This window comes from Lissotriton helveticus, chromosome 2_1 (assembly GCF_964261635.1).
Source record: "Lissotriton helveticus chromosome 2_1, aLisHel1.1, whole genome shotgun sequence".
Taxonomy (NCBI): domain Eukaryota; kingdom Metazoa; phylum Chordata; class Amphibia; order Caudata; family Salamandridae; genus Lissotriton; species Lissotriton helveticus.
The window spans coordinates 1,476,204,652-1,476,231,202 of NC_136059.1; positions in this window are offsets into that span (position 1 = coordinate 1,476,204,652).

Genomic DNA, 26,551 nt, shown 5'->3' on the forward strand with positions numbered 1-26,551 from the left:
AATTTAGATTAGAAATCAAATCAAAAAGCTCAATAAAGTTCCTATTAGGGGCAGAATGGAAATCATTGGTATACAAATTTACCATATAAAAACCAACTGTCCTTTTAAAAAACACAACTTGGTAGTTTTGACTATTAGTTGGTAAAGCCCTGAAACTCCCTCCAGCAGCCACGTCAATCCTAAATAGGCCCCTCAATGGTCTATCCAATTTGGGGCTTGAGGCTACCACACTAAAGCAGTGAAATTCTTTGATAAATAAATCGATAGTAGCCAGGTCTCCTGGAACATGACTACGTCTTGTTCCTTTATTATTCGCAGCCAGTCCTGGTCACCAAGCCAGGATTATAACCCTGCTACATTCCAACTTAGGATACTCAAGTCAGTTCCCATATTAACCCTAGTTGGAGCTGGCTTGTCATTGGGAGATGGGAGTATGGTACCTTGATGACCCTCCTCATAATCCTGTGTGTTGGTTGTCAATAGTGGTTTTCAAATCCTGGGCATCTAGGCTGGAAAGTGCATGAAACCTATTGGCTACCAGAGGCAATGCGTAGGCATCCCTAAAAGGTATGGATGGTGGTTTGTAAAAATAGCCTAAAGGGAGTTTATAAATGCCAGTGCTTTGCGTAGATGATTGCTCTCGAACACTTAATAAATGACAAACCATTTGCGGTCTATGGAAATTAAGGATGATACAATCACCGTTAATGTTTTTATCCGATTGGCCAACCCACCCTACTCTCCTAGCCATGACGATTTCGTCCATTGAGGAAGGGTGAAAACTTTTGTGTTTACATACCCAATCTACAGATTTGTTGCAGAGATCTGCCCAAGATTACCTCTGGCCCCCAGCAAGATTGGGAACGCCGGGCAGGACTAGCACATAAGGACTAGAGGCCGGGGGTAGGCTCAGGATATCAGTGTTTGGGCTCAAACATGTGCCCCTGGAACAATCCATAATATCTCTGCTTGCTTCAACCGCAGTAACACTGTACTGTGACTATTTATAATTAACGGTCCCTAGGGCCCAATTTGGGTTATTTACATTATGCATTCAGAGCATATGTTGACTTTCCCTCTGCGCAAGAGTAGGGTTCAACACAGGAAGTTTGTTTGGGTCACAACAAAGTACACAGGGGTTAACAAGGGGAGTATCCAAAGGAGGGACAGTGCCCATCAATTGCAGGTCGGACCCGTGTTTGTTAACCACAGATGTTATAGGGTTCCCCCACCCACATCATTGGCAACATGGTTCAGCTTTCTACCGCTTTCTACCACTTAGATTGTCCATAACAGAGTCCAAATGCTTTAATTCCCCCCCAAAGCAGATCACAATGTGTGTCAATCACCTCCTTAATGTTAGCCAGCATAGTTTCAAGTACTTTCAATGCAGGCCCTGCAAGTGTGGCTTCCCAGACAGCATCTGTGTTACCCTCATTACACAAAAGTTCTGGAATAATTTCTGTCTGGGTAGCTACTGAGTTTGTAGTGACAACCACATGGACATTTGTGCTGCTAGCATATTGGCAACCAGTTGTATTTTTGGGTTTGGTCTTAGTGATACCGACATTTCTCTTCCTTTTAATAGGTTGAACATTTGATTTGACATTCCTTTGGGACTTTGCAACCTGTCTCCTGGTATTAATACAGGACGCACCTGGAGCAGGCATATTGGACGAGTCCAAGATTAACTAGTGTGAATTAGGGGAAACAGAATCGGTCCTCGCTAGTGATATGTTTTCTGTGTTTGGACGTGTTGCATTAACTGAAACTGGGCCCCCTAGCGATAAATGGGACTATAGCGTGGCAGGGTCCAGAGACAGCCATCTCTCAGTCAGTTCAATTTCGTGCATCAGGAGCAACTCAGCCCTCACAATAAATGTGTCTAGAGTCCTGGCTGCTCCTCTTGATTTAGTCATTTTGTGTCAAAGGTTGCCAGTGGTCCAATTACAAACCCGCAGGACAATACATGGAAGGCAGTCACTGACAAACAGCTTCACGTTACCATATGGCTGGATGTTCCAAGAACAGGGGTCAGAACAACAAGAGTGGCTGATGCCAAAGCCCAATAACATGGCCCAGCCCAGCCTCTTTCAGCCTCTGATGGCCTCGGACGGGCCCGCCCTTGGTCCAGGCTGTGTCCTGCATGTGTACCGTGCCGCGGGGGGAGAGGCAGCCCTTTAAGTGCAGTGGCCATGCCTTCCCCTCACTCACGGCAGCTGGTCATGGCAGGGTGCACTCTGGGAGGCAGAGTCCTCTCCCAGGGTGAGAGCACCAGCAGAGGATGGCGAAACATTGGCCTCACAAGCATTGGTCATGCGTCCCTCCTGGGTAGAGTCAGCGCCACACAAAAGGATCCAGCCCAGTGGAGATGCAGCAGAATGAGCAGGTAGGCAAACAGGAGAAACCCCGCTGCGGGGGGGAGAGGCAGTGCTGTAAGCATGGTGGCCAGGCTTCCCCCTCACTCACGGCAGCTGATCCTGGCAGGGGGCACTCTGGGTGGCAGAGTCCTCTCCCAGGGTGAGAGCGCCAGCAGAAGACTGCAAAACAGCGGCCTCAAGCTTTGGAAATGTGCCCCTCCTGGGCAGAGTCAGCACCACACAAAAGGATCCTGCCCAGTGGAGATGCGGCAGAATGAGCAGGTAGGAAAACAGAGGAAACCCCGCTGCCGGGGGAGAGGCAGCGCTTTAAGCAAAGTGGCCACGCCTCCCCCTCACTCACGGCAGCTGGTTCTGGCAGGGTGCACTTTGGGAGGCAGAGTCCTCTCCCAGGGTGAGAGCGCCAGCAGAAGACGGCGAACAGCAGCCCCGCAAGCCTTGGAAATGGGTCCCTCCTGGGCAGAGTCAGCACCAAAGAAAAGGATCCAGCCCAGTGGAGATGCGGCAGAATGAGCAGGTAGACAAACAGGAGAACGGACTGCTCATTATTTCTTTTAAAATCCCTTGTTCATTCATTTTGCTAATTACTCAAGTTACTCCTCCTATAATTTCTGGTGTCAATTTATCTTGTGGGGTATTTAGATAAACTGCTTCTTCTTTTACAGTTATCTTTACAGGATTTAGGGGCATATTACCAAGGGGGTTTATCTCCGCTTTTTTGGCTTTAAAAGCCAAGAAAGCGGAGATAAAATTATCTCCCTATTACCAAGCTGTCGCTAACACCAGTTAGCGACAGCTAGTAGGAGATAGCGACCATCTTGGGCCCCACTTTGCATGTCAGTGATATTTATCACTAATGACATGCAAAGTGGGCGTGGCAAGATGTTAGCGACTGGAAACAGTCGCTAACATCGCTATCTCCTATTACCAACTTTTGGAGATATTTGCGCTAAGCGCGAATATCTCCAAAAGCTAACACCTGCCCTGAGCAGTTCTTAGCCATGTTGTCCAATGGGAGGTGGATAACATGGCTAAGAGCATTAGCTCGGTAATGCATGAATATCGCTGACTTTTCAGCGATATTCATGCATTGCGGCCGTTTTTTATCGCATTTGCGATAAACCTTGCTAATAGCAAGGTTTATCTGCGATAAAAATCGCCGATTTGCGGCGATAATTTTTGTCTCTAAATAAGTTAGAGACAAAAATTATCTCTATTGGTTGGTAATATGCCCCTTACTCCTTTCATTAGACCTATATCTTCTCCTGTAAAATCCCACACCTCATTTTTAACTGTACTCTTCAATTCAACAGGAATCTTATCTTTGTGAAACACAGAGAACATTTCACTTTTTTCTGAATCAATTATTGTCTTGGAAATTTTATGCAAAACATAATTATCTGGTGTCGGGAAAGCAATGCCATCTGGGGTTCAGTAAATGGCACAACTCATCTTGCAGAGTATATTGCGTCCAAGCTAATTTACAGGACTGCTATTGCACACCACAAAGTGATGCATTTCCTTAAAGGAACCTATTTCCACCTCCACTGGTTGTGTGAGAGGGGTTTTAATCTGTCTATTCGTTACGCCTACAACTTGGATGTATTCTCCAGAGAGAGGAAGGTTTGAAATTTCTACTTATCTAACTGTAGAACGGGTAGCACCAGTGTCCACTAGGGAAGTAACAACTACGCCATTCACCTTTCCATCCACAAAGGGACCCAACTGATCTACCTCTAGAGTTGCGCCAAGCACGCACTCCACTACCTCTCCTAGGCACCATCAGAAACTCTCATCAGATTCATTTCCATCCAGTTGTAACCAATACTGTGAAGCACCATCTGCACACAGCAATCTCTTTACCTGCTCCACTCCATAGAATCATGTCTCTGCACTGTATCTTTGAGGATTTTGGAGCAATTTTATTTTTTCAAAATGTTATAACCTGTTCATATTTCCTCATTACTTCGGGACCAGGAGCTCCTGTTTTTGCATCTCTTGGATATTCTTCCTTCAGCCAAGCAATTGTAATTTTACATTCTGTCCACAAATCTGCAGGTACAACTATGTCAAACAATCCATCAAATCTTCCCACAAAACTTTTGAAACCTTTACAAACCTATCTACTTGTCTAGACCATTCTACAGGTTTTTCTCGTAATCTTGGGAAATGATTTGTAGATGACAATATATCTTGTCTAGTCATAACCTCCTCCTGGTATTTCTCTCATCGTATATTTTACTACCACTGGTTCCTTTTCTTTAACAGGGAAAGCTAATGATGCTTTATCAATTATCTCTTCCTTTTTCTTTATCCATCTAAATCAAAATTTTGGGCTAAAGTTTTGACAAATGTTTTTAACTCTTCAGTGAAAACCGCGTTCCCGGCTTCATGGTCCCGTTCTATTATAATACCAGTCTTTAAAAAGGGCCAAAGAGGGGACCCCAGGTGTTATAGACCCATATCGCTACTAGATTCTTCGGTGAAAATCCTAGGCAAAGTTATTCTCCATAAAATCTCGGAGTGGGTCACTGATAAAGAAATGTTGTCTAATGCCCAATACTGGTTTAGAACTGGTAGAGGGACAGAGGATCAGTGTCTTAATTTCTACCTACTAATCAATAAGTATACTGTTGCAGCTAAAGGATCAATTCACATGGGCTTCATGGATTTGTCCACAGCCTTTGACCTAGTTAATAGGTCAAGCCTGTGGACTATCCTTTTGGACCTAGGCATTGATCCTTCCTTGGTGTACTTTTTGGCCAATCTACATAGAGATATGTATGCATCTATACGGATGACACAGGAGGGTGACTGTACTACAGGGTTTAAATCTGGCAGAGGGGTGCGCCAAGGGTGTATCTTGGCCCCCCTGCTTTTCACCCTTTATATAAACTCCCTTGACAAAACATTGGCAAAGGCTACCCTGGATATTCCGCGTATAGGAGAGACTGGCATTCCTGTACTCCTATACGCGGATGATGCCGTTTTACTGGCTCGTACCCCGCTGGGGCTTCAAAGACTATTAAATTCTTTTGGGGAATTTATGAAGTCATTAGACTTAGTGGTTCACCCCAACTGGCGGCTAAAGCAAATGCCGTAAGAAGATCCTCTGCAGCGATACTTGGCTTTGCAAAGAGGTTAGGTGGTAGACCTTCTGAGGCAATTTTATCTATTTATAAAGCGAAATGTATCGCAATTGCGAGATATGGTGCTTCAATTTGGGGTTACAAGCAAACTGATTGTTTCAAGACAGAGGAAAATAAATTCTTCCGTGCCCTACTAGCCCTACCCCAGTCATCGGCTACATTTGCTGTCCATCTTGAGCTGGGTATGGGCTATGTTTCAGATTTAACAAGTATGGCCCCCATCCTATTTTGGATCAAAACATGGCTGAACCCAAAGCTTACTTTAAATCATAAGATCTTAAGGGACTGTGTGAACCTAGAGAAATCAAAGGAAATACAGTTGTTGACCTTTATTAAAGTAATGTCCATGAATCTGGGGCGTCCAGAGATTTTTTCAAACCCAGAGGGACTGGTAAAACCTGGTATAAACTGGGTGAAAGCCAATTTTCTCAGATTTAGGGAACAAGAGAGTGAATCGTTACAGTTAAGAAAGCCTATGGTTGCGCTCATTACCTGTTAATCACATGTCTATCTTTGCAGCCTTACCTGAGAATTGTAACAAAACCATTTCATCGGTGGTTATTAACCAGATTCCGATTTAACCAGATCCACCTCATCTTAAGTGAAGCTATAGGGTGGTGTAGGCCAGAGGATGCTGCACTGTGTATGTGTAATGGGCACTCAATTCAGGATACCATGCACTTTACTTTTTTTGTACCTTTTATACTGAAATTAGGAAAAAGTATATATTACCATTGCTGAAAGATAAAGGGTTCATACAGGTTAAACCAGCATTATTCTATTTGCAATAACTGGAACATCCATTTTCTATTTTCTGTGTTGCAAATTTTTTTGTTGGGGCTGTTCGGAGCAGGAAAATAAGATTGGTTGGTACAACAGTCCCATGCACCATTGGAACTATTAAATTATAAATGAAATTGTTAAATTGTTTTTTTAACTGTTTTTATGAGACTGTATGTAATATGTGGAGATGTTTTTTGTAGTATACTTTTATGATTTTTATTAATCGAATAAAGTGGCTTTTGACTTGACTTGACTTTATCCATCTACTTCTCCATCGATTTACAGCTACCCATTTTCTCAGCAATACAATCAACTCTTTTATCTGTGTTAACCGTCCTGATGTATTCAGATTCTCTTTATCTTTCTTGCTGAAATCTACTCTGTAGGGTTTCTGAAATATTTTAACTTTTGCAAATTCCAATCCTAATTCATTTGCTGTTTCTTCTAATTTATCTTGCATATGTTTTGCTCTCCAAGTTATACTTTTGCACATAAACATTAATTCATCATCTTGATATGATTTTAGTCTATCAGTACCAATTGTTCTGATAATCAGTTCTTCCATGTCTACTTTTAATCTAACCACATCCAAATGCTCCGGGCGGTGCGAGACAGCCAGCGGGGGACTGGTTTCAGGTAGCAGGATGGACAAGCTTAGCCAAGCCTTGACTGGCAGTTTTTCAGTGTCACAGGAGACAAACAGCACAGCTGCACCACATCCACGTCTGGCACAGTACAAATCGAAGTACAGTTCACTGGAGCAGGGAGAACGGAGGCGCAAGCTGTAGGAGCTGCAAAAATGAAAATGCCTGGACTACGTAAATCGTGCACGGAGGCTGGCTGAAGATTACACTATCATTGACTGCATTTTCTGCAAAGTTACCCAAACGTACTACATCTTGGATGTCATGTGTTGGAGGGGCCATCCTGTGTACGATTGTCAGACGGATTTTTGCTTCTTCTGGATTGAGTCCAAAGTGCAAGAAGAAGAAGGCCTGGATGTGATAACCCGACTTAACCCGTTTAAATTTGTGAGGCTGCAAAGTTTTTCATGTTCACCAGAGAGCATCTGTGAAGTGTTGTCTACAGAGTTCACATTTAAGGGGAGGTTGAATTCACCCAGGATGATGTTGTCGGGAAGCCAGGAATGGCGTGGCCGGATCGGCGAGCGCAATGGCTGGTTGGAGCTGAAGCTCCGTGCAGACCCCACGTGCCACAGAACGGCACTCGAACACCTCTTACTCCCTCGCAAAACAAACATTTTGGGATCGGAATGTTAGCAGCAGCAGCGGAGTCAAAAATCACTGAGTGACAATTACATTTGAGCCTAAAATCAGCCACCGTACACTTCAGGATCCGGTAAACAAGATGGTGCCTACGGCTTGCTAACCGGATACAAGCAGTGCCGAGAACAGCGCTGCTTCGCTGTTACACTCCGGGTGCGGGAGCAGGCCCCAGAGCGCCCGAAAGGAGTAAAATCCTGTTTAGTTCCAGAGCGATCACTATTTATAATCACCGCTGGAGCCTGGGACATCTTGTGTGGTTCCGGCGCCGGACACGGCAGAGAAGCCCTGGGGGTACCGAGACAGTCCAGGCATGACACAGCAGTGGCAGTGGGAGCTACCGGGACTCTGGCTGGTGACAGTGATTGGAGAGCCTGCACAGCCTTTGGCAGACACCGCTGAGCCCCGCATAAGCACTGGAGTCCGCACATACCCAGACGCAGAAGCGGCTCTCTCCTGGGACAGAAGAAACTATGCCACGACTCCTCTGGCCAGGCCACACAGATGCCGCGCCACTGGAGCTGGGAGGGCAAGGAATGTCCTCTCGAGCCCCCAACTGCATGCAGTACGGCATCAAGAAAAGGGGCAGCCTGGGATCCACTGTGGACAGTCAGGTCGGATCAGTGCAGCCAGTATTAAAAAAAAATGAACAATAGCAAGGGCCATTGAATGTATCCCGGTCACCTACCCAGCCGGACATTAGGCAGACGTTCCTTTGTCTCTCTGTCATACAATCTCCTACCCCTTCACCCTACCCTCTTCCCCTCTACACTCCCTTCTTCTTGCTTTCTATCCCTTTAATGTGTTTCTGTTGAGACCCAGCTATTTGACCGATGCCCGGTGGAGCTACCGGATAGCTGAAAAGGAGATGGGCTGCGGAGTCCCCCTCGGCCGTCACCTACCCAGCTGGACCTTTGGCAGACTTTCCCTTCGTCTCTCCATCATACCTATTCCCTACCCCTTTTTCCCTTACCCCCTCTCCCTTCTCCACCCCAAATGTTTTTACCGGTATCTTTGGTAACTTGTAACTGATGTAAGTTTGCAACTATGTGGAACCTTATGTAAAGCACTCTGATACCTTCGGGTCTAGCCAGCGCTATATAAAACTCTTTAAATAAATAAATAAAATAAAAAAATACAAGGTTTGGTTTGGTATCTTTCTTTTTTTACAGTTTTAACCCAGTCATTTAATTCTTCTGCTGTTGGCCCTACTGGTGTTTTAGATAAGTCTATTCTATCCACACTTCTTTCTGGAGGTTCAGTTGCTGATTCTGATCCCATAGGAACTCTATATATTGGGTTTTGATTTATTTTCAAATCAATAGGTGGTGTTGTTCTAATTGTAATATATACCAGGGAGACTCTGTGCTCAGATTTATCAAATTACAGGTATGTTCTTAGATAAATTGGAAGGATAAAAAATTAATGATAGAACTTTTAACATTTAGAACAAATGAGTTTCTTTGTTCTTTTCTTATTTTCCTGCCAGGTTCTGCCAAACCTTCTAAACAATGGTCAAATATTCTTGAACTATTCCTTCAGGAGGTGAATAGTGACATATAATTGCAAAAAAACAGCAAAATACTCGCAAAAGCTTAAATAGGTAGGCTTTTTACAATCTTTTATAACTCATAATATAGGTAGAAGTGACGTGTATGCATCTCTTTAACTAGTGTATACCCCCTAGTTAGGAAAGAAAATCGACCGAATCCTAGTTTATCGTTGCAATATATACAATATACAGATTTGGACATCAATAAACCAGCTGCCAGTCTCGCTAGGGTAAGCATCCCCCAAACAAATAACTTTGATGCCACCGTGAGCCCCAAAACAAAGAAATATAGTGGTTTAAAAATCACACTAGGATATTATTATGTGGCTTTCCATGAAGTCTGTGATTGAACATAGGACTCTCTTGAGTATTTTATTTGTCTACCAATAGAAAATTGCCTATGTAATGTAAGACTCCAGGAGACCAATTGCGAGTGAGCACTTGATATTTTTATCTCATGTCTTGCTTAGCCACCGGATGAATTATGACTTTTGTTGTATATACAGTGTAGTGGATTATCATCTACATTATGTTATAGATTGTTGAAACATAGAGATTAACAACATGTCTGCTTTTTTTAACAAATGTCAGTTCTATGACAATTAGACTGAAGAAATAGGTTTGAGATAGGGAAGTCAACCATGTATTTATGTCCCTATTTTGTATTACTGTGTAGAGATGTACCAGACTATTATTTTACTCTAGTTGTGTGTATATACATTTTAGGGTGATTCAACTAATTCCCTATCACGACAGATATACAGAAAGTCTTGATAAAGGTGGTTTTCATCTGTTTATTCCACCGAAACGCGTCAACGCCATCCTTGGTACAATTCAAGACTCCAGCATCGATGGTTGATTCACAGATTTAATAGTAACATAAGATCGATGAAACCATAAAGGAGTTCGAATGTACAAACTGTATCCAACAATTTTATGTTTTACACTACTGTCTTGCTTCTCAATTACGCAGGTCATAATTATTTGTGATGTATCCATGTTTTTTTATTAGCTGATTAGATTAGATAGTTAGAATAATTGGTTTTAATGTTATGTCTTTGCATTTATAATAAATGACTTTTTAACTGCTATATGTTTGTGTTATATATGTAAATCATTTTCTCAGAATTTTGCATTGATATAATCCTGCTTGTAACTCACCTCAAGGGAATCTCTCCATACTTCGTGTTAGATAACCCCACTTCCCTTGACTAGATTAAGGGGTACCTCTCTCTTTTCACACATTGATTGTACAGCCGCCTGGCTGGAGAGACGTTCAGTCTCATTTCTTGACTCTAATTCTATAGGTCTATACGTGGATAAGGGACGTTATTTTGTATCAATATGGAGAAACTCAAAACTTTTGGGTTTTCTGAGGACCAGTACAATAGACTGATGTAACTTAACTCAAAGACCAATAGTTCAAAAGGACTGCAGAATACCAGTCACGATCAGTTAGTTAAAATTCTCAACTTGAAAAAGAAGTTAATTAGAACAGAACTTCATGCTGAATTCCTAATAGATTACCTTAAAGCAGGAGTGATACTGATAGGACTGCAAGTACGCAATGAACCGGGTCTGTTTATCGAACATCCTAAATTTATAGAAACCTGGACATTGATAGCCGACCGTTGCAGCCGAGATTGGCTCATATTGATAATAGAGACAGCACAGGAAATCATAGAGTTGGAAAGACAAGAAATAGATAAATTAGAGACATCACTCAAACAATCACCAGCATTGGAAGACGCAAAAAAGAAATTAGAAGAAATTAATCTAGATGTTGAAGGATATAGGGACTATCTATCCAATAAGAAACAACGTGGAAAAATATTCGGAGGAAGGAGTATACCCCTACACCCATAAGGATTATTTCACAAACAAAAATGAACCACGTGGCGATAGACCCAATTACCAAAGACCCATATATTCAAGAGGTGGAAATAAATGCATCACCTTTTCAGAGACATCTGGGTCAAGTAGTGAAGATAATCTTGAGAGACCACAAGAAAATAGAGGTGGCCCCAATTTCGATCGGGAGCCTTTTTTAGAGAGGCGACCGAATCGAGGGCAAAGGAACTACAGAGGGTACAACCGATCGGATCTCCCTCGGAACCATCGACCTCAAAACAGCTCCAGGGAATACATTGCAACCAGGAGCAAACAATATTGGAGGTAGGAGAATTCCCAATAGTAAACGTCTCCAAGAGGGTGTTAACTAGTACAGAACAGGACGTATTACAAAAAGGATTTAGTTTTGCCCCTACTAATATCCATTCCCTTTTTAATTTGGAGAGTGATTTAAAAAACTTGTTCAGAAAGATACGACTAAATAGATTCTTTGAAAATAGGAATTATGACCCTGTCCCTAGTGTCACCGGTTTTAAACCTAAATCCACCTTTCTCCCTAGCCTTCATCAACTGGACAAAAATGTAGAGATTTTTGAGCGAGTTGTGGAGGTTGAAATTAAAACTCTATTTGCCAACTCTGAGAACAGGAAATTCAATAACAATCTCTCTAGAGAACAGAGAACAGCCCTTACTAACTTACAAAACTGCGATGAGTTAACTATCAAACCAGCAGACAAGGGCGGGGGTGTAGTTCTTTTTGACACTCCTGTGTATGAGAACAAGATCCGTGATCTCTTAAATATACAAGAACACTATAAGAGATCTAGGTTTACAGAATTGAGCATCTTGAGAACAGAAGTGGCAAATCTCCTAGAAAAGGGGAAAGAGGAAGGCTCTATTAATGACAATGAGTATAGAAAGAAATGAAATAAAATGTATAAAGCGCATAGCTGCCCGTGAGCGTCCCAGCGCTATAGAACAAGGAATACCAAAGACAGTGCCAGGGGTCTGGGGGAAACAGGAAGGTTTTGAGGAGCTTTCAGAACTTCGGATGGCTCGGCTCCATCCGGATCCTGAGTTGAAGAGCATTCCACATGGTCGCTGAATTCACTGAGAAGCGGCGACCCCCAGTTCACGTCTGCCTAACTCTCAGGACAATTGCCAAATTGGCATGATTGGAGCGGAGCGATCTAGTGGCCTTGTATGGGCGAACAAAATGCTCTAAGACAGGGGGGGCATTCCCCTGTAGGGACTTGTGAGCAATGCATAGGGCTTTGAATTTGACCCTTTCACGAATTGGTAGCCAGTGAAGGGCTTTAAGTGCCGATCTGGCTGACGATCTACGTGAGGTACCAGACAAGAGTCTCGCTGCCGAGTTCTGAACTCGTTGAAGAATGTTAAATGTAGATTCAGGGGCTGCCAGGAGGAGAGCATTTCCATAATCCAGTCTAGATAAAATCAGACCCTGGATAAGTAGCCTCCTTGAGAGTTCAAGCAGTAGAGGGAGTATTTTTCGAGCCGAGCGGAGTAGGCCTATGCAAATGCCCGCTGTCTCTTTTGCCTGGGTCTTAAATGTCAGCTCCTGCTCCAGCCATACTCCCAGACTTTTTAATTCATTCTTTGGGGTTGGTGCAGGTCCCAGACAGGTAGGCCAGATGAAATTTGGTAGTGATGTTATGTGGTGGCCTAGCAACATGAGCTCTGTTTTAGTCCCATTCAGTTTGAGACGAGAGCCGTTCATCCATGAGTGGATTTCTGAGAGGCAGGTGTGAAGGTTTTCCGCACAGTGTTTTTCTTGGGAGAGCGCGACGACCAGTTGGGTGTCGTCGGCGTACGTGACTATTTTGATCCCAAATGGGCTCACCACGTCTTCGAGGGGGGCCATATAAACATTGAATAAGGTAGGGCTCAGTGACGAGCCCTGTGGGACCCCACACTCGAGGGGGGTTATCTTGGAGCGTGCTGATCCCTCCCACACCAGGAAGGTACGATTCTCCAAGAAAGATGTGAGCCATTGCCGCGCTGTACCTGACACTCCCAGATTGCTCAAACGATGGATTAAGATCTTATGGTCCACCATATCGAACGCAGCGCTCAGATCCAGGAGGATCACCAACGTTGATCCCCCTGAATCCAGAATGCACCTTCCCTCCTTTATGACTGCTAGTAGGGCGGACTCTGTACCCTGCCCTGGGCGAAAGCCAGTCTGGGAGTTACGAAGCAGTTTATTCCTTTCTAAGAAAGAAGAAAGCTGCTGATTGGCTATTTTTTCCGCCATTTTGCTGACACACGGCAGCAACGAAATTGGTCAGAAATTAACCAATTCTACGGGGTCTAGCTCAGGTTTTTTAAGAAGCGCTTTAACCATGGCGCGCTTCCAGCTGGGCGGCACGATTCCATGGGTGAAGGAGGTATTGATAAGATCTGTAATTATTGGGGCAGTGATTGCAGCTACCTGATTCAGGACATGCATGGGGGCAGGGTCATTGGGAGAGCCACTCTTTATGGTGTATGACATTTTTAGGAGGTCCTCCCTTGAGATCGGGACAAACGCATCTAGGCAAGGGCCGATGGTAGGGTCCAAAGGATGAGCCCAATCAGAGGCTTGATTGGTCTGCGGCAGAGTTTTAAATATAGCTTGAATTTTATTTTCAAAGAAAGCGGCCAATTGGTTGCACCTAGCTTCGGATTCCACTTGCACCGTCGGAGGAGTTGGTGTTTTGAGGAGATCTTTGACGATTTTAAATGTCTCTCTAGATGAATTAGAGGAAGTTCTAATTTTCTCCTCATAATAAGTGGCTTGAACCAGTTACCGAGATGATTTGTAGGTCCTCATGGCTTCTCTATACTCTGATTTATTATGGGAAGAACAATCTTTTCTCCAAGTCCGCTCAGCTTTTTTACAGATCTTCCTTAAGTCTCGGAGTTGAGGAGTATACCAAGGGGATTTAAAGGCCCTGCTCTTTTTTTCCACTGTTTTTTTAGGCAGAACGGAATCGAGGGAGTCATTGAGCCAGTTTGAGAGGTTTAGATCTGCCTCCACAGGATCAGGGTCAGATAGGGGAATCGTCTGCTCCAGTCTATTAATCCAGTTTTCTAAAGGAAGTTTGGACCAGATTCTCTCAGAAATGCGTGGCGCCTGTGTTTGTGGGATGTCCAAATTAGTTTGCCACTCAAATGGGACCAAAAAATGGTCAGACCAAGGTAGGGGGAGGGAAGACCTTGATACCAGCTGTGAGGCATTTGTAAAGATAGGATCGAGGAGATGACCTTTTATGTGTGTTGCACCTTCATTTATTAACTCCAGCGCCATAGTTTTCAGCTCCTGCTTAAGATCCATAGCCCCCTTATCAGAAGGGTCGTCAAAATGAAGATTTAGATCTTCTAATAAGTTAAAATTAGGTGCAGCGGTGGCTAAGGCAATAGTATTCTCTAATAGTGAGCCCATGAATTGACCTGGGCTGCCTGGTGGACGATATACTAATAGGCCAGATAGGGATTTATTTGGTGAAATTTGCAGCTGAAAGTGAGTGCTTTCGCAGTCCTTAACACCACCCTCTGTTATTCTACAGCCAAATCTGTCTCTATGTATTATTGCTAGCCCACCCCCTTTTTCAAGAGGTCTGTGCTGACATTGCATGTTAAAGCCATCTGGCAATGCCATGACAATATCAGCTCCAGAGTATGGTGACAGCCATGTCTCTGTTAAAAACAATAGGTCCAGTTCCATATCTAGAACCAATAAATTTATTTCGACAGCGTGTTTTGGAAGGCACCTACAATTTAGAAGTGCCATAGTGAGTGTGGCCATGTTTGTAATGGCGTTGTTCTTCTCTAGTGTGGACCCCACCCCATCATAGCCTTTCTGCCAGGGATATTCAGGGTTGAATATCAGATGTTCTCGGGGGTTAAGCCTAGGTTGAAAATGCAGTAGGTTCTCCTGAGTATAAGTCATACGATGACCCCGTGAATCGACCAGCGTTTCTGGCCCATGGCCCATTCTTGCACGGACGGGCACAGATGGGCTTGCCTCTGGCGCGCCATCGGCGCGCCCCCTGCGCCCGCCCGCTGCACGGACGGGAAGAGGACTGCATTTTATGGTGTGTAGGCCCCCAATCGGCCGTACACTAGAGCGCTGTCCCCGTCCCCGTCCTCCCCCAAGATGGCGCCCGCAGTCTGCGCCGAGAGGGATCGAGGCCGGCGGTCTGTGGAAGGCCCAAATCGTCTCCCCAAGGCCCCTACAATCCCTGAAAGAAGCCCCACAGGTAGGGAAGTGCAGCAAGGGGGGGGAACAATTAAAATATTTAAAGTGCAAAAGTGTGATAATTATTTAAAAAATGCACGTGCTATCAATATTCAATTCCGTTTTTAAATCAATACCGTTTTTTAAGAGTAATAGCCCTTAGCTCCTGGCTGTGCCTCAGGAGACCTTGTTCTAGTGAGGAGCAGGGAGTAAAAAGCCCTTTTTATTGTCTACAGGCCCCCAATCGGCAGTACACTAGAGCGCTGTCCCCGTCCCCGTCCTCCCCCAAGATGGCGCCCGCAGTCTGCGCTGAGAGGGATCGAGGCCGGCAGTCTATGGAAGCCCCAAATCGGCTCCCCAAGGCCCCTACAATCCCTGAAAGAAGCCCCACAGGTAGGGAAGTGCAGCGAGGGGGGGAACAATTAAAAAAATGTTAAAGTGCAAAAGTGCGATAATTATTTAAAAAAATGCACGTGCTATCAATATTCAATTCCGTTTTTAAATCAATACCGTTTTTTAAGAGTAATAGCCCCAAGTTCCGGCTGTGCTTCAGGAGACCTTGTTCTAGTGAGGAGCAGGGAGTATAATGCCCTTTTTATTGTGTACAGGCCCCCAATCGGCCGTACACTAGAGCGCTGTCCCCGTCCTCCCACCAGATTGGGCCCGCAGTCTGCGCCGAGAGGGGTCGAGGCCGGCGGTCTGTGGAAGCCCCAAATTGGCTCCCCAAGGCCCCTACAATCCCTGAAAGAAGCCCCACAGGTGGGGAAGTGCAGCGAGGGGGGGGGGAACAATTACAATTTTTAAAGTGCAGAAGTGCGATAATTATTTAAAAAAATGCACGTGCTATCAATATTCAATTCCGTTTTTTAAATCAATACCGTTTTTAAGAGTAATAGCCCTAAGCTCCTGGCTGTGCCTCAGGAGACCTTGTTCTAGTGGGGAGCAGGGAGTAAAATGCCCTTTTTATGGTGTACAGGCCCCCAATCGGCCGTACACTAGAGCGATGTCCCGGTCCCCGTCCTCCCCCAAGATGGCGTCCACAGTCTGCGCCGAGAGGGATCGAGGCCGGCGGTCTGTGGAAGCCCCAAATCGGCTCCCCAAGCCCCTACAATCCCTGAAAGAAGCCCCACAGGTAGGGAAGTGCAGCGAGGGGGGGGCAATTAAAATTTTAAAGTGCAAACGTGCGATAATTATTTAAAAAATGCACGTGCTATCAATATTCAATTCCGTTTTTAAATCAATACCGTTTTTTAAGAGTAATAGCCCTAAGCTCCCGGCTGTGCCTCAGGAGACCTTGTTCCTCCTTAACATGCATCCAGTCATTCCAGCCATCTACGGGCTGCCAAAAATACACAAGAACACAGCAGACCCACCAATGAGGCCTATCATTAGCGGAATTGGCTCTATCCTTGAGCCACTTAGCCGCTACGTAGACCATTTTTTGCAACCAATAGTTAAGAAACAGAGGTCCTATCTAAAAGACACCTCACACGCGATCACTACTTTTGTGGGTAGAGGGTTCAACAAGGCGACCCAATTTTGGGTCGCCCTGGACATTGAAGCCCTCTATACGAATATACCGCAAAATGATACCATAGAAGTGATAGCTCAATTTTAGAGATGGAAGATTTGAAAGGCGGTGACAATAATTTTATAATGTCTTGTATCTATCTGATCTTGAAGAAAAACTTTTTTCTCTTTAAGGATGAGTTATATCTACAAGTAAAGGGGACCAGCATGGGGGCCACCTGTGCCCCCAGTCTGGCTTGCCTATATGTGTCCAATTTTGAGAATAAACACATTTTTTACGAAATTGCCCCTTTTTATGAGAACATCTCCTGCTGGCACCGCTACATTGATGATATTATTTTCATCTGGAGCGGTGCCAGCGAGGATCTGGAAGCCTTCTTGGAATGGCTCAATATGGGTGACCCAAATTTAAAATTTACAGGACAGTACAGTAATGAGAAAGTACAATTTTTGGATATCAGTATCAAGGATGAGGATGGGATTCTTAAAGTTGAGCTATATACTAAACCTACAAATAAGAACTCTTTGCTCCTTTATTCTAGTAACCACCCCAAAGCCCAAAAGGATAATGTGCCTTTTGGGGAATTCCTTAGATTAAGGAGAAATTGCTCCAATTTGGAGGACTTTTACAAACATGCTGAAAAGACTAAATCCAAACTGAAAGCACGAGGATATCCTAACAAACTGATAAAACATGCACTTAAACATGCGCGTTTTTACGATAGAGACAGTTTGTTAGACCAAAATAAACATACTAACAGGAATAACGCCGCTCTGGATAGAGTAGTGTTTGTGACACAGTTCTCACATGTGAGCAATCAAATTAAAAACATAGTCAATAGACATTGGAAAATTTTAAATTTCAATGCAGATAAACAATTGAATAAACCTTTATTTTCTTTCCGTAGGAACAAGACTATTAAAAACTGTCTAGTACATACCTACAAGCCCTTAAAAGATACCCAACTCACCTTGACTGGAAATATAGCATCTGGCAACCACAAGTGTGGGACATGCTCTATATGCCTCCACTGTATTACCAGTAAAGATATAGAATATAATGGCAAAATGTTAACTTCCAAAACCTTCAATAACTGTCGAAGCCAAAATGTGGTGTATTTGCTCCTTTGCCCCTGTAACTTAGGGTACGTAGGAGAAATCATTCGACAGCTACGTACCAGGGTACTAGAGCATAAATCAGCTATTCGCACCAACAAAAGTAATGCACCTTTGACTGAACATTTCAAATCCTTTAACCATTCGTGTGATGACCTTAGGTGGTTCATCCTCGAAAAAATTAGGATCGATCGACGTGGTGGAGACATAAATAAAATAAGAAAAACAAAGGAATAATGGTATTTTTGCCATCTTAACACCATCTTGAAAGGTCTCAATACGAGAGAAGATTGGGCCAAATGTTTATAACAGGGAACAAGAGCTGACCCCATATGTTAAAAAAGTAGTTTTCCTCCACGAGACTAAACTATCCACCACCCATTATGTACCTACTCATGCACTTTGTACTATAGTTTCCCTATTCTGAATAGTGAGTTGCCTTAATGGTGAGAGCTTAAATTACATCACTCTGCGGTCCCTAATAGCGTAATACAGTCCGTTTGAACTTTGTGAGTCGCATACTGCAGAAGAATCCTATACCTAATACAATCATATTTCAATCTGTAGGGCCCCCCTAAAATCGATAAGACTCTCAATAAAGGGGATTCCACCTTTTATTTACATACATGCCAATTTTTTGGCATGTAACAGTAACGCATATATAAACAACGGAAAGGCGGAATTTTTATCTGTCTTCCCCTTTAAGATAGGTACCGACCAGATAGAGAACTGCATCCATTGATAAAGAGGGAGGAACAGCTAGGCAGCGAGGATGAATCAGCAGCCAGCTCATCCAAGTCACTAAGATTAGCGTATTGCCGATAGGACTTTAAAAAAAAAAAAAATGTGATTTCACTTTTTATTAAACTACAGGTTAATTTTCGAACATGCAAACAGTCACACATATATAAATAACAGGAAAGCCGGATCTTTATCTGTCTTTCCGTTTAAGACAGGTACCGACCAGATAGAGAACTGCATTCACTGTAAAAGAGGGAGGATCAGCTAGGCGGCAAGGACGAATCAGAAGCCAGCCCTCCCAAGCCTCTTGAATATGCATATTGCTCAGCTTCAAGAGCTGTACTTTAATAGGACAATAGGAAGGGTAACCATAGACCAATCACAGGCAACTGGCATGCATATAACTCATGTTCACAAGGCTTTCCGCGCATTCACTGCGGAATCCCTGTACTGACAGATACCATGAAGAAACCAGCAGGTAAGACTGTCTCCAGAGCGAGCCCGGCAACATTAGGTTCATACTTGAAAGAGAGATAAGATATGTAAACAGTTAATTAGGTTTGTCTGACCTACATGGTACTCTACTTATCATTATGCAGGGTAACCACTAGGATACTATTGAGTTGACCAGAGAGCGAGACGGAATTGACCCGTATATAACAGGGAGACTCTCTGCTCAGATTTATCAAATTACAGGTATGTTCTTAGACAAATTGGAAGGATAAAAAATTAATGATAGAACTTTTAACATTTAGAACAAATGAGTTTCTTTGTTCTTTTCCTATTTTCCTGCCAGGTTCTGCCAAATAGTCTAAACAATGGTCAAATATTCTTGAACTATTCCTTCAGGAGGTGAATAGTGACATATAATTGCAATAAAACAGCAAAATACTCGCAAAAGCTTAAATAGGTAGGCTTTTTACAATCTTTTATAACTCATAATATAGGTGGAAGTGACGTGTATGCATCTCTTTAACTAGTGTATACCCCCTATTTAGGAAAGAAAATCGACCGAATGCTAGTTTATCGTTGCAATATATACAAGATACAGATTTGGACATCAATAAACCAGCTGCCAGTCTCGCTAGGGTAAGCATCCCGCAAACGAATAACTTTGACGCCACCGTGAGCCTCAAAACAAAGAAATATAGTGGTTTAAAAATCACACTAGGATGTTATTATGTGGCTTTTCATGAAGTCTGTGATTGAACATAGGACTCTCTCGAGTATTTTATTTGTCTACCAATAGAAAATTGCCTATGTAATATAAGACTCCAGGAGACCAATTGAGAGTGAGCACTTGATATTTTTTATCTCATGTCTTGCTTAGCCACAGGATGAATTATGACTTTTGTTGTAAATACAGTGTAGTGGATTTATCATCCACATTATGTTATAGATTGTTGAAACATAGAGATTAACAACATGTCTGCTTTTTTTAAACAAATGTCAGTTCTATGACAATTAGACTGAAGAAATAGGTTTGAGATAGGGAAGTCAACCATGTACTTATGTCCCTATTGTGTATTACTGTGTAGAGATGTACCAGACTATTATTTTACACTAATTGTGTGTATATACATTTTAGGGAGATTCAACTAATTCCCTATCACAACAGATATACAGAAAGTCTTGATAAAGGTGGTTTTCAACTGTTTATTCCACCGAAACGCGTCGACGCCATCCTTGGTACCATTCAAGACTCCAGCATCGATGGTTGATTCACAGATTCAATAGTAACATAAGATCGATGAAACCATAAAGGAGTTCGAATGTACAAACTGTATCCAACAATTTTATGTTTTAGACTTCTGTCTTGCTTCTCAATAATGCAGGTCATAATTGATTGTGATGTATCCATGTTTTTTTATTAGCTGATTAGATTAGCTAGTTAGAATAATTGGTTTTAATGTTATGTCTTTGCATTTATAATAAATGACTTTTTAACTGCTATATGTTTGTGTTATATATGTAAATCATTTTCTCAGAATTGTGCATTGATATAATCCTGCTTGTAACTCACCTCAAGGGAATCTCTCCATACTTCGGGTTAGATAACCCCACTTCCCTTGACTAGATTAAGGGGTACCTCTCTCTTTTCACACATTGTTCTAATTATACCTTTTGTTTCATTGAGGTCAGAATACATTTTTTCTCTGACTTTTTGCATACTGGAATAAGGAATTGTTAACAAATGCTCATCTATTTTCTGATTCTCAAATACCGGTATCACAGGACCTATAGTTACTGGAACAGTTACAGCTTCTACATTCCTCGTCAATTCTTTTATTTTTTCAGATAATTCTTTGGTTGATCTTTCTAATTCTGAAGTACTAGGTTTTATAGTCTGAGGTATCTCCTGTTTTTCAAATGGGCTTTTTATTTCAGAAAATCGTTTTGGGGTTTCATTTATTTGAGTCTCTATTGGCGGTGCATTTGGTGTCACCACTGCAGAAGTCTGTTGATATGGCGGGGGTCTCTTATTTACAATATCCTCCAACATCTCGTCTTCTGTATCACTAATTCCATATTCACTTTTTTCTGGTATTCCATGTTTTCATTTCTCCGCACATTTTCTTTCCACTACCTGATCCACTGTTCTAACAGAATACATACCATCTCACATATCAGCACACCTCCATCGTCTCATCCCTGTCTCATGAATGGATTCCTGTAATTTTCCGGAACTATATCTGTTTTCTTTTGTATCTCAGAATCTCTCACTTATATACAGTATGATAGTCATATTTCTCATCGTATATGATGCAGGCGTTTTAAGCGGAGGAATCACTTTGCCTTCTCTAGTGATTATGCCTTTGTCTTTTTGAAAAGATTGTTGATCTTCTTAAACGATGTAGTTTTCTCTTTTTCTTGCTCATAATGATAGTAAGCCATTTTCCACGGATTCTTTTTCTCTAACAAAGTTGTACCCTTCCTTTCAATCTACTCTGATATTTTATCCTATCCCAGCGCGGCACACTCTAACGCACCAATCAAAATAGCTCACGTCATGTTCACACTGTCCTGTCCCAGCGCGATTCACACTAACACATCAATCAGAATTGCTCACGCCTCTTGCAACTGACCAATCCCAGACACTTAATACTCTTTGTTACGTGCCCTAGGGATCGCCTATTAAATTGTTTTTTTGATACCCTCTTTCAGGCACTTTTAACTCTTCACTGTAAACTAGAGCACGCCCTTCACACAAAACCAGCTCCGCAGTCTTTCTGGCGTCGTAGCACACCAAAGAGGCACTCGGCCTCTTTGGTGGGGCCCGATGATGAAGCATGACACTGACCAGGTCAGTGTGTGAGGGCTTTCTTTACAACCCAAATCGGGTTTGTTAACCATGTTCTGACTCCTCGAATTGTGGTCTGTTGCGATTTCTCCTGGATTGGTCAGGAGATAGTTTTTGACCTCTCTTTTCTTGTTTACGTGTACCTTTCACATATATCCACTCCTTACTTCCCGGAAGCTTCAAAATTTCCGACTACATGTAACGTGATACAAACTCAACATATCGTGTTAAAAATAGAACATCAATAATCAATAATCTCCAAACTGACCTATAGAAACCATAACTCTGCTACCAAGAAATCTGTTGCAGTGGGTCTAACAGAAAACCCACTATCTATATCACCAATCCAGGAGCAACCTCTTTTATTTTACTCATCGGTGGGGCCCATAGCACTGCGAGTCACACACACGCATACTCTCACCACACAGACCCTGAATCATTGACAAGTAGACGAGCTGCAAGACATTGGGGGTACCTTAGTAACCTACACAGTAACCTTATACATTATATACATTAGAATTTAAACACCTAACTGTTATAAGGAACAACATCAAGGTACTCCGCTATTTGGTTGATGGACCAGCTAGTAGGAATCAGTTGATAACGATTAAGTCCAGCTCAATCACAATATTCTTATGACTTTTAACATTTATTCGTCATGACTTTATTTAATAAACACAGACTTTAGTTCATATTTTATAGAGTTTTATCTAAATCCATCTAAGAGAAATTTTACATTGCGAAAGATGACAACTATGGCACAACTCCAGTTGCAGGCCAGGCTGGCCTTGACATCTCTTGCTCCGGGTTTAGGCCATACACATGTTACTGAGCATGCACTCTTTACGTATGCGTGGGGGCCATCTTAAATTTCAATTTCATCATTGCGTTTCTTAGCTGCAGCCACTTTTCAGACTAGACCGATCAGGCCAAAATGGGAACTAATATGAAAACAAACATAATAGAAGTTAAATATAGTAAATAAGCCTTCTGTTTACCTCCCAACATTCTAATTACCCATGTTAGGTGTTACTTAGCGAAGCAACATATAAAGCAATTTTACTTACCATATGCATTCTTTTGCCACAATACAATTCTACCATATGCACAAATACATGCGTTAACTTCTTTATGTCTACGCAATCACAGTTCTATATTAGTTCGACTCATGTTTTATTAATAAATTAATTTAATGCAAATAGCAGTTCGTCTTTTCCACGTGTTGTGTCTAAAACAATGTGCATTTTGTTGATTAGTGTACATGCTTCACACAATTAATATTATTAAAATTATGAGAGAACAACATCATAGGGGGTACAAAAAATGTCTTTTGTTTCTCTCCCGCTCCATCACATCAAAACACATATTACAAAACATCACTTTTTGGAATATTGGGAACCGAAGGGCTTCTATCTTAAGCACATTGCTCTTCCATGTGTATATGTATTCAAAGGAGTTTACAAGCTGAATACAGATAGCCCCTTTGACCATTAACTATTGCCAGATGAAAGGAGTTTCAAAATTATGAAACAAGATTCAAAGTAAGAGAAGTGCACCAGCTGTTAGTTAAATGTAGTATGATGAAATCACATTTTGCAGATCTTTTGAATATTTATTTTATTTATTTATTTATTATATTTATATAGCGCATTATCACCGATTGGTCTCTAAGCGCTTGTACTTGAGAAACTAGTCCTCTCAGAGAGCGGACAGCCGAGTTATATCACACCCCACGCTTCTCGAAAGAGCACTGTTTTTAATAGTCGCCTAAAAGGCATTAAATTTGGCTCCTTCCTGAGACTTGATGGTAGCTTGTTCCAGGCTGCGGGGAGAGTAGTTGAAAAAGCCCGTCCACCAAGGGTGGTCAAACGATAGCGCGGGTTTACCAGAAGAGCAACCTCAGATGAACGCAGAGTCCTTCTAGGGATGTACTGCGCCAACCTAGCTTTAATATAATTGGGTGCATTGCCGTAAACCGCTTTTTGAGCGATGCACAGACTTTTAAATAAAATCCTCTGTCTAATAGGAAGCCAATGTAATTGGCGTAAAAGAGGAGAGGCATGGGTGTTTCTGGATTTTCCGAAAATCAGTCTAGCTGCATCGTTCATCACTATTTGCAGTCTCGAAAGTTGCTGCTGGGGGAGCCCAACATAGAGGGCATTTCCATAGTCGAGACGTCCTAAAATCATTGCGGACACCACCGTCCTTCGTGTAGAAAATGAGAGCATTGGAAAGATTTTCCGGAGTTGCCTTAGGAGGCCAACGCATGTGCCAACAACCGACGACACTTGATTTTTCATGGATAGATTACCATCAATATGGATACCCAGGCTTTTCACCACTCTCGCTGGTATCGGAGACCTACCCAACTCCTGAGGCCAGAGAAGATCGCTCCAGGGGTTACCCGAGATGGTGATGGGCAATACTTCGGTCTTCTCTGGATTAATCTTCAAGGAGTTGGAAGACATCCAATTAGTCGTGAATTTTAGGATGTTCTGTAGCCTAGCCTGGGTACCAGATGACTCCTCAATTTGTATGATAATCTGTGTGTCGTCGGCGTAGTTAAAAATTTGACATTCCATTTGATTTAGAGCAGAAATCAGTGGCTGTAAATATATATTAAAAAGGAGTGGTGAGAGGGCAGATCCCTGCGGCACTCCGCATGTTATTGCCGCAGGTGTAGAGACCAAATCTGACAACTGGACCCTCTGCGATCTTCCCTGCAGGAAAGATGTTAACCAGCCCAGCGCGGTCCCCCCGATGCCCAGATCTCTCATGCGTCTCAACAGTAGGTTGTGATTCACCGTGTCAAACGCGGCTGAGAGATCTAAGAGCACCAGGGCCCCCGGGATCTTTTTGTCAGCTCTACATCTTAGTTCGTCTAGAATGGATACCATCACCAGCTCAGTACTGTGATATTTTCGAAACCCAGCCTGATTTTGCTCTAATAGGGCGTTGGTCTCCAAGTGTTTTGAAAGATGACTCAAAACATGCTGCTCGATCATTTTAGCCAGGAAAGGTAGTTGGGAGATGGGTCTATAGTTTTTATGATCTTTAACATCAGCCCCAGGCTTCTTAAGAAGCGGGATCAACCTGTCCTCTTTAAAGGAAGCCGGGACCTTTCCCGTCTCTAAAGATCTATTGAAGAGGGTAAGCACATCCTCTTTAACTCCTGACATCGCGAGCTTAAAAACACTGGGAGGGCAGGGATCTACCTGCGAGCCCGAGTTTACTCTCTCTGTCAAACTGGCCAGCGTCTCCTTGGTAATCAAGGGCAGTGTATTTATAAAATGATGTACATCAGGGGGGTCCTGCGTGATATGTAATGGACATTCAAACCTTTGCGTCCGGGAAATTTCACCCAGGAGATCTTCCTTGTAAAAAAGTCCTGGAAATTCTGGCAGTCTTCCTGGGAGAACTCAGGTTTCTGCTCTCTGATATTTCTCAATTCCTTGAGTACTTTAAAAATGTCTTTCTGTGGCACCTGAGCTGTTGTTATTCTATTCTCAAAGAAATCTGCTTTGCAAGCTAATATAGCCTTTTTATAGTGTGCCAGCTCCTGCACATATAGATTCCGGGTGTTGATATTATAATCCCTCCTCCAGGCTCTCTCCACCTTACGGAGCGCCTGTTTCTTGACTCTTAGAGTTTCATCAAACCAGGGTGCTCCCCTCCCTCTATCCATCCATTTCATCTTTTTTTCTGGAGCAACAACATCGATGGCATTCTTCAATTTATCAAGTAGTTTTTGACTACCAACCTCGACATTCTCATTGGCTATATTTAGTTCTTTTGAGTTTAACAGGTGTCCCACCAAATCTTCCTGGTTGATGTTATTCCATTTTCTTACCATTTTCCACCCGTTTTTTTGTCTATTTCCCCCCCGGTTAATCTTCTTCTGACCTGTGATTAAATAGTGGTCTGACCAGGCACACGGTGCAGTGCTAATAGGGTCTGGCAGGGAATCTATGATCCATACCAGATCTAAAGTGTGGCCTTTGTCGTGAGTAGGGCCGGTCACTATTTGACGCATACCCAAAGTCATTAGAGCCTCTTCAAGGTGAAGGGCTTGCCCTGCCTTTGGGAAAAGCTCCCAGTGGAAGTTAAAGTCTCCCATGATCATCAGGTTATCGTAGCGAGACCTGAGGTCATGTACGACCTCTAATAAATGATCCAGAAAAGTTGGTTCAGCCCAGGGAGGACGATATAGCAGTAGGATGACCCAACAAATGGTGCCCCTTTCGAATTTCACTCCTAGGGCCTCTGCTCCACTCAGATTTTCTGCACATACTCTTTCAGACTTCCAACAATTATTATGTAAGAACGCTACCCCCCCTCCTCTCTTGGTACCTGTTCGGTTGAGACAAATAGCCTCGAAACCCGGGGGGAGAGAGGCAACCAAATCCGGTGTTGAGGATTCCTCTAGCCACGTTTCTGTGACCCCGAGGATGTCAATGTCTCCATCCTGCAGTAGTGAGAAAACTTCTAGATTATGTCTCTGTAAAGAGCGGGTGTTTAACAAACCGTAATTCAGGGTAATATCCGCCGGTCGAAGCTTTGTTCCCTCCTTCAACTGTACGTATTTAAGTAGGCCTTCCTGGCGTAATATGGCTTTAACATAGAC